Genomic DNA, 11,786 nt, shown 5'->3' with positions numbered 1-11,786 from the left:
TGAGGTTAAAAGAAATGTGCTCACAAGGACAACAAATGGCTACCTAATGCATATATCCCCTAAGTGCACTATTGGAATCTCCAATACAAGTAACTATATTTGTTGATTGAAGAAGGCAACACTACAACTTGATAGTGGAAAATCTGTCCCTACAAAATACAATCATCAAACCACCTGATATTGGTGAAAGGTGAATGTGATGTAGGAACAATGGGTCTTCTACAAATACTTTCAGGAGGTTATAGTGGATAAAATGATCCCCTACAAATAAATACAAGCCGCTTGTGGAAAAGAACAGTGGATATATCATATGTACATCGGACCACTATGGGCACAAGTACATATATCACCTATGACAGCGGTGATTAAGATCTTCAAGTATGAAGACAACTTAATATACAAAAAAGGATACCCCCTGGCAGAATGGAAGAAATGTTTGAACAAATCAAAACTAAATTTCCTGGTGTTCCAAAGCTTCTTCTTGTTTCTATCCTTAGGAAGAAAATAACTTTTGTATCCACAAACACAAGAAGTAACAAGTCTATTCACTAAAGAGCTTGGAAAGAGTCCCTTTCAAGGTATTGGCCACGAATTTCAAGAAAACCCTCCCCGGTGAATGAAAAAGGGGGGAGTTAAAATCAAGATGAGGAGATGCCTCATAATATCAAGATCATACCGCCACCAGATCCGCAACATCCATGCAAGCGAACAGAAAGCATCTTTTATCTACAATGACCGCACCGAATCTGCAACATCTATGGAAGTAGACAAAAGGTGTCTACAATCTACAACGACCACCACCGGATCCGTAACACTTATACTAGCAGACAGAAGGCGTGTATAGGCTCTCAAATGAAATGTTGTGCATTCAAATGACAATTATACACACAACCAAAATATGATAAAATACTCCTGCACGTGCACTATAAATTGTATACACATATGTACACTAAAGGGGAAAATACAATCACAACTCGCATGGGCCCCGATGATCGTATTATTGGTACACATATGACATCTAAGGATGCTGCGTGGGTCGATAAGTGAATTCAAGTTTGAACCCGATCCTTCTATACTGATTAATAGGAGTCGATAGGGTTCGAACCTTCAAACGAATACCCAGTTGTGGCGATCAGTGTAACTATTTTAATATATTTATATTAGGCCTTCAAGGCCTATAATCAAGAGAATTCACTAACAAAGACATAAAGCTTACGAAGCTCGATCTTCCTAAGCAGGTAAATAGGACTGGACAGGGTACGAATCATCGGGTAAATATGTGATCACGAAGTTGACAGGAATATTTATTTTACACATTCATATCAGGCCTTCAAAGCCTTTAATAAAGAAAATTCACATATAAGGACACAAAAGCTATAAAACTAGATCCCCTATTGGCAAGTTGATAGAGTCGATAAGGTTCAATCAAGTGGAAATGACCCCAAGCACCCTAATGATAGCCGCGTTGAACAAAGATCTCAACCGGAGGGATTATTTCAGACATTTTCAAATGCCACCTCAAATATTCACAATGTCCAAATTTCCAAAAATCCAAAATATTTAAAATTGAAACTCAATCATCAACCACTCAAAGCAAAATCCATCCACCCTCCACAATAGCTTGCCAAGATGGACAAATTAAAATTTACTTCAGCTTATAAAGAGTTAAATACCTAGTCAAAAATATCACTATGATTCATTCTCAAAAAATCTCCTACCAATAAGGATATGGTTGGGTCCTATAACCGATGATTTTGCCGCCAAATGGCACTGCAGGATAAACGATTATGACCCGGGGCCCTCTAAACCGAGTGGTTTTGTCGCCAAATGGCATCAAAAATATTGGTTATGGCCAGAGCCAATACCTTCCTTATTAAAATCAAATCCTTGATATATGAATCAATAGGGCAAAAAGCCCTATGTTAATTAAAGGGGATTCAAATTTGTCCCATTAGGCAAATATTCACCCCAGGTCTACAAGGTCCGCTTGGACGAAGCAACCCATGGCTGCCGACAAGGATCCTTCTATCAAGTTGGGTTGACTGCCTCCTCTGACTAAGTAGACCAGGGACCACGATGGCCCGGGACAACAGAACCATAGGATCTTGATCGAGTCTATCATCCATCCCCCCACCATCCCCTTTAAGTATAAGATGGTGAAATTTTTATTTTAAATATCAAATCTCCAAATTTCCAAATTCTCTAACTATATCCTATGTCCATTGCTGCTACTATATGTCATATAACATGTATTTTCTACGTATCTGATCTATAACTAGCCTTAATCGAATGTTCTCTCTCATTATCGGGAGGGGTACTTAACTATAGGGGCTTATTTTTATAGGAAACTAGAACTCAGATCATAAAGTCCTCGCAAAATGAGGGTGAAATCTCTAGGTAGTGTCTTATCTACAAACCAATCTTTCCTTCCAAAATTTACCCCAGAACCTAATAAGTTAAAACTCTCTCGTAAAAGAAAAAGCAAATCAGCGGGCAGAGGACGTGGTTGAATTTTAGGACCCCACAGATTTCTGGCGATTCCAATGGGGAATGGTTTCTCTTTCCATATCTGACTAGTCACTTATAGGCTATAGTAGCAAGAAAAATCAATAAGGGCTAAAATTTTAAATTTTTTGAAAATTAATTTTTTAAATAAGATTAATTGGATATTCAATCAGCAGGATTTTAATTATATTTTAACTTTCCAGCCTCTGTTATTTATTCTATGTAATTTCTACATTTTGAAATTTTGGGGTAATGTATCAAATTTTAATCACTAACCCCTACCTTTTATTTGTACAGAATGGTAATACAGGATAACCTGATGGCCGTCTAACTGGGACAAGGAGCTAGGATTTAATTGGTAAATGCTGTCATAGAAACCGGAAACAGTGGAGCCACCATCCACTTTGGTGGACTTGAATTCTCAGCAGCTACTATAAAGGCTGCAGCCATCCCTGTATACAGCGTAAACTCTGAAGAATTTTCTGGAAGGTCCCACTGTTCAAGGACTACTACTAGAGGCGCTATTCAAGGAAGCGTCTTTGTGTTTAAAAGACTATCCTAATCTGAGACCCTTACTGCAAAGAGGATTGTTGATGGATGAAAAATTTCTTTAGTGACTGCCAACACCACCACTCTACCAATTGGGTTATCTGCACCTGGGAAATATGACATAGAAGCTTCCTTATTTGGAAGAAGGCTCAATAGAAGGCAGGAGAGGAATAGAAATGTAGAACTATGAGCTCAACAATTACCTGTGCCAATCCATCCATCTAACCTGCCGGCATAAGAACCAGAAATCAATATTCCCACTTAGAACAAGTTCACTAACCTGAAGTGGGTAAAAAGAAGTAGCTCTTCTGGTGAGCTCAAGAAATCCTTCTGGGAGCGTCGACCTGAAGTACTGACCCCTCATAAAATAAGAGAGCCCAAACACTTATCTTCCTGAGTACATCGGGTACTGAAGACAGTCAAGGAGAAGGGGCTAATGAAGGTAAAGTTCTAAAGCTCATTGATTGTTGAGGCCCGAAGAACCCCTCCAAGAGAGAGGATTTCATCTATCATGATAGCCGAAGGAAGAAATTATTGATGATAAGCTCTGCAGGAAGCACATCAGGGCGTGACACATGGACCCCATGTCTATGAATCCACTGTCGAAAGGGCCCAGTGGAAAGGCAAACAAGTATGGAGGTTGCAGCCTCGAATAGAAAATATCTTTGAAAATAGAGATAAATTGGGTGTAACATCCAGAATGGTCTCCCGGAGATCCGCCCTTACTAATAGAACTCGTCAGAGATGGGTCTAAAAGAAGGTCCATAATGACTATTGTAGTGACTGTCCATATCCTGGAGAGTCCTCCAAGAGATCCCGTCATTCACCTACTTAAGCTAAAGAAGAGGTTCATTTCGATCGCAGCCCATAGATCGAGGAAATTATCATCCCAAATCAAAAACCTAAAATTCAGTGGCAACGTCACTAAAAAATTTAAGTACAAGAACGGGATGAAGAAGAATTTGGCGATGAAGACACTATGGAGATCGAGGTTGTTCATATGGTCAGCCAAATTAATGTTGAAGATGATGATGGTGATGAAGATGATCAATAGTCACAGTCATGCATACGTGTTTATTGACATCGCCATAGGGCTCGATCTACTGCCAGCTAAAGTGCTTGCTCCTCAGAAGAAGGAGAGGAAGAAGAAGAGGTCGGAGAAAACCCCTTCGTTGGTGAAGATATCACGCTCACTAAAATGAGAAATCAGATGAGGTGATAGATGTGGAAGAAAGATTGAGAAATCTCTTAGTTAAATGATAAAATGACTGAGATGATGACTCAGATGACGACGAAGATGGAGATAATGCAGAAGACCACTTCTATGGGTTCTGTGCTAGCTCAACCTATCAACCAAGCCTGGGAATAATGCTCCTGCAAATCCTCAAAATCTCCAAGCACCGCAAGCATTGGGAGTGAAAGGTATACCTGAAGGTAGCAAAGAAACTAATGATCCTACCCGCCAACGTACTCCACAAAATGTGGCTAGTGCCTCTGAACCCGTAACTATAGCACAACTAGAAGGCTTAATCAATCAAAAAATTAAAGCTATTATAGCTGTTGAACAGGCAAAGAAATTAGCAGGAAAAGGGCGCCTATACTCAGCAGAGTACGACCAGGTGTCGTATCCAAAGGGATATTCTATACCGAAGTTAAATATCTTTGATGGCAATAAACATCCCAGATAGCACCTCATGTAGTTTAAAGCTGCATGCGGGAATATGGGAGGCAATAATGCTTTGTTATTCCGGCAATTCGTGAGCAGCTTGAGTGAAACTGCTTTTGAATGGTACGTTAAGCTGCCAAATGATTCTCTAAAAAAATTCGCAGAATTAGAATATTCATTCGTTAAAAGATTTTCCAGTGCAACAGAGAAGACTACTATCACTGATCTCGCCCTTGATAAAAGGAGAAAGGATGAATCAGTGATGAGGTATTTAACACGCTGTCGTAATCTCAATATGAAGTGTGAGCTGCAACTAGAAGAAGAACATGCAGTTCAATTGTTGATGGGGAACATTGATGATAAAATGCAACCCTTCTTATACATGACTTCTATCACTATCTTCCAAGATCAATTGGATAGGGTGGCAAAGCTTGAGAAGTTAAACTTATCAAAATCTAAAAGCCTCCCTGACAGATCCAAAAAGGCCAAGGCACCTGACGCTATGAAGAATGAGGTTTAGTTTGTATTCCCTCCAAATCCTGATAAAGGTAAATGGGCAGTGTATAATGTGGATTAAGGGAAATAGCCAATGCAATATGAAGAAAAACCAAAATAGTCTTACAATCCAAATCCTCAACCAAAATAGATTCTTGACGGAAATGATAAGCCTCGAGCCTTTCTCGGAGGAGAAGAGCACAAGAGGAAAATAAATGGAATTGGTGATAAAATGTTCCCCTCCCTCAAGGAGAAAATGAATAAAGAATATTCATTTAAGAGGGATAGTGTCGCTAAACTATTCTGACAAGCACTCAATACTAGTCTGGAATTGCAAGAATGTAAAAGACCCGAAGAGTCCAAACATAGTGGCGATCCAAACTACTGCCCATACCATCGGGTAGTTAGTCATCCTATTAAAGATTTTTATATCTTCAAAGATTGGTTGGAAAAGAAGTACAAAATGGGAGAATTAACATTATCAAATAACGTATTAGTTCGTCCTAGAAAAGAGTCCACCCAGGTAATCACGTCCTTTTTCGTACTCCCACCTAAAGAAATAACAACAAAAGAATATATTCAAAAGGAGCAAGGGGAGACTGTGGTCTCCAAGAAGATAACTAAAATGCTAAATTAGTTAGAAGGAGTTTCAGGTGTCAAGTGAAAGTCTCCTACTGAACCAGTACTGAATTTGAAGTGGTTGCTTGTGCCACATGCATCCACCTCCAAACAACAACCTAGCCCAGCTAGTTCATCAAAGTCTGGTAAGTCAAAATCAAAGACTTCCAAGAAGAAAGCTAAATTGAAGAAGCCTATGGAGAAGAAGACTACAACTCAAAAGGCTATTGATAGTTTGGGTGAATATTATCAGACTGCCAAGAAGCCTATTAAGCTTAGTGATTTCATGAAAGATCTTAAAACATATGAAAATGAAGAAGAAGCTGAGGCTAAATCCCTTCTTATAGAGACATGTCGAGCCATCTTTATGACATCAAAGATATCAGATAGGGAGAAATACGCTAAAAAAGCAGTCCTGTCTAATGTTATCGTTAATGGAATTCAGTTCAAATGATATATGTTTTTCAAATGATGAAGATTCAGATCCAAGCGTAGCATCACAAATAAAGCAGGTGAAACTGGGAGATGACTTTGAGCCTATAAGTGAATCTCCGAACATGATAATGACTGACTCTGAAGAGAATGTTTCATTGAATAGGTCTGAATTAGATGAGGTGGCTCAGATGTAGTTGAGAAGTGGCAAGGTACTGCCACCTCTATCAAAGAAGGGGATTCCCAATCAAGATAAGGGAAAGTACATAATCATCAATGAAGATATTATCCCCGAAGACTCCAAGAAGAAAGAGACTTCAGCTAAGGGGATAGATTATAATATCTTATCCCATCTAAGGAAAACTCCAGTACAACTCAGCATACATGATACCCTTGTGATGTCTAAAGACCTTCGGGAGACTTTGATCAAAGTTTTAAATGACCCTAAAAGATATGAGGCATATTTTGTTAAATGCAACTTAACTGATGTCTTGAAAGCTCGGAATGAGCCAATCATTACCTTTGCTAAGGATGATCTGATGCTCAAAACGGCATATCACAACCGTCCTCTGTATGTTACGGCAGAAAGTGATGGTACGATGATCAGTAAGATTTTGATCGATCCCGGATCTTCTATAAATCTCATGAGCTTGAAGGCATTGATATTATTGTGCCTCTATGTCGAACATCTTGGCCAAGATAAGCTGATGGTGCACGGCTTCAACGAGAAAGGGCATAAAACCCTTGGATCATTTATACTCCCTCTTGTATTTGGAGAACTTCACACAGAAGTCAATTCCATGTGATTGATGCGGATACTTGATTCAAGGTGCTACTAGGTCATCCTTGGTTGCATGAATATGGTGTTGTCCCGTCAATATTACACTAGTGTATAAAATATCTTAGATATGGAGAAGAATTTAAGATCTCTGGTGATATTCAGCCCTTCACAGTTCATGAAGCAATAGTTTATGAAGATGCAGAGTACTTCATGCCAAAGAAGCAAAAGTCTTTGAGTTCTCTCGGGGTTAAAGCATCAAACTCAAAGGCTGCAAAGCGACCTGAACGAGAAGGTGAGAAAAAATAGGTACATAGAAATAAGGCAATGCCGACTCTTCCCAAGGCACCGACCATTCCCAAAGAAAAGAAATATGAACCTCACCTAGGGAGTGATATAAATGAAGATGACATTACCCCTACAAAACCTCAAAGAGTATGCCAGTCCACAAACGAATGGAGTAGGGAGGTTGAATTTTTAAACGATGATTATGATTACGACTCTAGCTATATGAATAGGGTGCAGGAGGTATTCTCCAAAAGAATAAGCAGCCTGTTAATCTCAGATAGCGTACGTGTAGTTACGAGTATCCCCCCTACAATACTTCAAGGAAATCATTTCATGCGAGGTGCTTAAGGTTGAAGAACTCGTCACCCTTTATCTGCCTCCTCTTAAAAATAGGACTGTGCTAGGGAATGTACTATATCCCATGGGATTTCGTAAAGAGGAAAATAATGACTGGTGTTGTATGCTCCTCGATTCTAACGAATTGCTACCTACGAGGCTACCTAGGTTTTGTTAAGAGAGTTTCTATTTGCATGTTTTATCTTCTTGTAACTTGTATAGTTTTGATGATTCCAAATATTATTATTTTAAGCTTTATTTTCTCCTAACACTTTTTAGAAAAATTGTTTTTGTTGTTGTGTGGACTAACATTTTAGGATAATCGAACTCTAGACTAATGAAGACTTCAAATAAAAATTCAGCATAAGATAGTTTATAAATTGAAGTTTGTAATTTTTATTGTATTTTAGTTTGAAAAAATATGATTTTAATTGAATAAGCTTAGCACACACATACTTGGGGAGATCTTTAAAAATCATATTGATCGTACGGGATGAACCTTATTTGTACGGGACGATCAAGTCAGTTAATCCCCTCGGAAGAGCAATGGAATGAATAGGAAGTGAAAATTTTTCTAAGTCCTGATCATCCAGACGAATTTTCTAATTCATCCCGGGACGATCTGCTTTGGATTCTCACTTTCTACTGATAGTCCAGGCGATTCATCCTATTCCTCCCAGGATGAAGCTCTCAGGAAAATTTTTGTCCAAACAAAATTCTATGTTCGTGCCAGGACGAAACTCTCAGGAAAATTTTCATCTAGAAAAAATTTTATGTTTGTGCTAGGACAAAACTCACAGGAAAATTTTCATCTAGATGAAATCATACGTTTGTCCCAGGATGAAACTCTTAGGAAAATTTTTGTCCAAACGAAATCCTATATTCATCCCTGGATGAAACTCTCCGGAAATTTTTCATCCAGACGAACTCCTATTCGTCCTCAGACGAATTGTTTTGCACCTTGAAATTTTGAGAACGTCCTGCAATTTGTCAAAACCAACCATTGATATAACTATTCATCCCAGGACAAACTTAGTTTGTACGGGACGATGATGTGTACGAACACTGTTCGTACATGATGATATTACGATCGTATGGGATGATCCTATTCGTATTGACTTGAAAATCAGCAGTTATTGGACGATTTTTTGTGTCTTTCATATAAAAGGTCATTTGTAAATTGTCACTTAATCTTTTTGCCCACTGATCTTCTTGTCAATTGAAGGAGAGTCAAGGAGAGAGTGTGAGAGAGTGTTTGAAGGAGGATTCTTATTGCTGGAGCATGAAGGATTCACTTAGTACTCAAATGTAAGAATCTGCACTTGTGATTTTGATTACTTCACTCTTTTCTCTCATCCTTCTAGATTTCTTATGAGATGATCGGTCAAGGAGATTCGATTCTCTGCTGACACTTGGTGAGTGTGAAAGGATGAAGGGTTCTCTACCTACACTTGGAGAGTGTGAACAGCCGAAGGGTTCTCTGCCCACACTTGGAGATTGTGAAAGGACCAAGGGTTCTCTACCTACACTTCAAGAGTGTGAACAGCCAAAGGGTTCTATGCTCACACTTGGAGAGTGTGAAAGGACAGTTCTCTGCCTACACCGGGAGAGTGTAAAAGAATGACGGTTCTCTACCAACACTTGGAAAGTATAAAAAAGATGACAATTCTCTGACGCACCGGGTATTGGTGGAAGAGAGTTTTGTAAAGGCTTCTCCGCCTTGCTGTGGGTGCAAAAGGAGAGTCACTAGTAGTATTAGTGCAATACTCGGAGGGTGCCTTTGGGGAGTGAATGTAGGTCGTATTTGACCGAACCACTATAGAACTTGTGTCTTTTATATTTTCCGCTGCTTTTGTTTTTAATGTTTTGACTTATGGTCGAAAAAAAATTTCTACAAAATTCACTAAAGTTATTTTCGATATAAAATTTTAAAAGAGGGATAATTTTTTAATTACCCCCCCCCCCCCCCCGTCTTGGTTAGTCGTGGAGACATAAGCATATGTTTAACAACCTAAATTATATTAAACAAGTTTCAATAGGTTTAATACAAAAAATATTAAGAGAGTGCTACCAAAGCAAATCAATATTCTTACCACGAAATAACAACTTCATACAAGCTTGGGCCTCTAGTATGGAAGGAATCCACGTCCATTATGACAGAAGGATATAGATGCATATAAGGGTATCAGATTCATTAAACAAAAATTTCTCCGGAAAGAGACTTGTCGGGCAATCACATGCATGGAAATTGAATGCGATGATGGTGGCGCTGATGAGGTGTATGAAGTTGATACATATGATGATCAACCCGTGGAGGCCAAGACCGCACCAGAAGAGCTTGAAGATGGTGGATAGGCTGCTACTATGAATGAGCTAAGGGAAGTCAACTTGGGAACCACGAAAGACCCTCGCCAAACGTTCATTAGCTCTCTTCTACTAAAAGATCAAGTACAAGAAGTGAAGAAGCACCTCTGTGAGTTCAGGGACTGCTTTTCCTAGACTAATGCTGAGATGCTTGCCTTATCCCCTTATGTGGCAATTCATAGATTAGCCATCAAATCTGATGCGACACCTATCAAGCAAGCTCTAAGGAGAATGAGATTGGAGATTAAAGAATAGGTGATTGTAGATATGAAGAAGTTTATAGATGTAGGCTTTATTCATGAAGAAAAGTATGTCAATTGAATTGCTAATATCATCCCTATAAAGAAGAAAAATGGTTAGATTCATATTTGCATCGACTTCAGGGACCTTAATAAGGCATACCCAAAAAATGACTTTCTACTCCCAGTATCAGAACTTCTAGTTGACAATACTTCCAACTATGATATGTTCTCCTTTATGGACGGATCGTCATGATATAATCAAATTAAAATGGGGCCTGAAGATGAAAAGCATATATCATTCAGAACACCCATAGGCATATTCTACGGACATCTTTCTCCTTTGGCTTCATTAAGAATATGGGTGCCACTTATCAACGGGTGATAACTCATATATTTGATGATTTAATTCATCAAAATGTCGAATGATATGTAGATGACTTGGTACTTAAGAGCATGGACCGAAGAGATCACCTTGATGACTTGAGAATTATATCCGAGAGGATCAGGAAGTACAATCTGAAGATGAACCCTCTCAAGTGTGCATTTGGGGTCTCCTCTGGCAAATTTTTTGTGTACATTTTTTGACATCGAGGCATCAAAGTTGACCCCAACAAAATCAAAGTAATTATGTAGATGCCACCTTAAAAGAACCTTCGCCAACTTCATTCTTCGCAAGGACAAGTGGCATTCATTTGGCGATTCATATCGAACATGTGGGGTAGGTGCTAGCCATTTTTAAAGCTGATGAAGAAAGATGTCCGTTTCAAGTGGGACGAAGAGTGTCAAGAAGCATTCGATAACTTTAAAAGATATCTGTTGAGTCCTCCTATTCTTGCGGCGCTAATCCCTGGGAAGCCTCTTATATTGTATATAACAACATTAGAAGAATCCCTCGAAGTATTATTGGCCCAATATAATGAAGAAAGGAAAGAAAATGTGTTGTACTATATCAGTTGGAGGTTCATAGGAGCAGAAATATATTACTCTCTAATTGATAAGCATTGCTTGGCCTTAATTTTTGCAGTTCATAAGCTCCTCCATTATGTATTGTCTCACAAAATCACCTTGATATTAAAGATCGATTTGTTAAAGTTCTTGATGACAAGACCAGCATTGACATGTCATTTGGTAAGGTGGGTAGTGATACTCCTATAATTTGATATTACATATGTCTGGCAAAAGGCTGTGAAAAGACAGGTGTTAGAGGATTTTCTCCCTATACATCCTATCTCTGCAAATTCACCGCTCAATGATGATCAAACTGATGAGCAGATCATGAATGTCAAAGAGGAGGAGATGCTACGAGTATGGAAAATGTACTTCAATGGAGCATCATCAATTAAGCGTGCTTAGCCTCCAAAGCTGGAAAAAGCTCAAGCCGGAATTAGAATAATTTTCGTAGCACTGAGGGAGGCATAATGAGATTCTCATTCAGCTTGACTGAACATTTGACAAACAATGAGGCTAAATATGAAGCCTTAATAGTAGGACTGGAGATTGCAATCGATGTTAG

The sequence above is a fragment of the Dendrobium catenatum genome, unplaced genomic scaffold (assembly GCF_001605985.2).
Source record: "Dendrobium catenatum unplaced genomic scaffold, ASM160598v2 fragScaff_scaffold_510, whole genome shotgun sequence".
Taxonomy (NCBI): Eukaryota; Viridiplantae; Streptophyta; class Magnoliopsida; order Asparagales; family Orchidaceae; genus Dendrobium; species Dendrobium catenatum.
Note: the sequence above shows the minus strand (reverse complement) of the source record.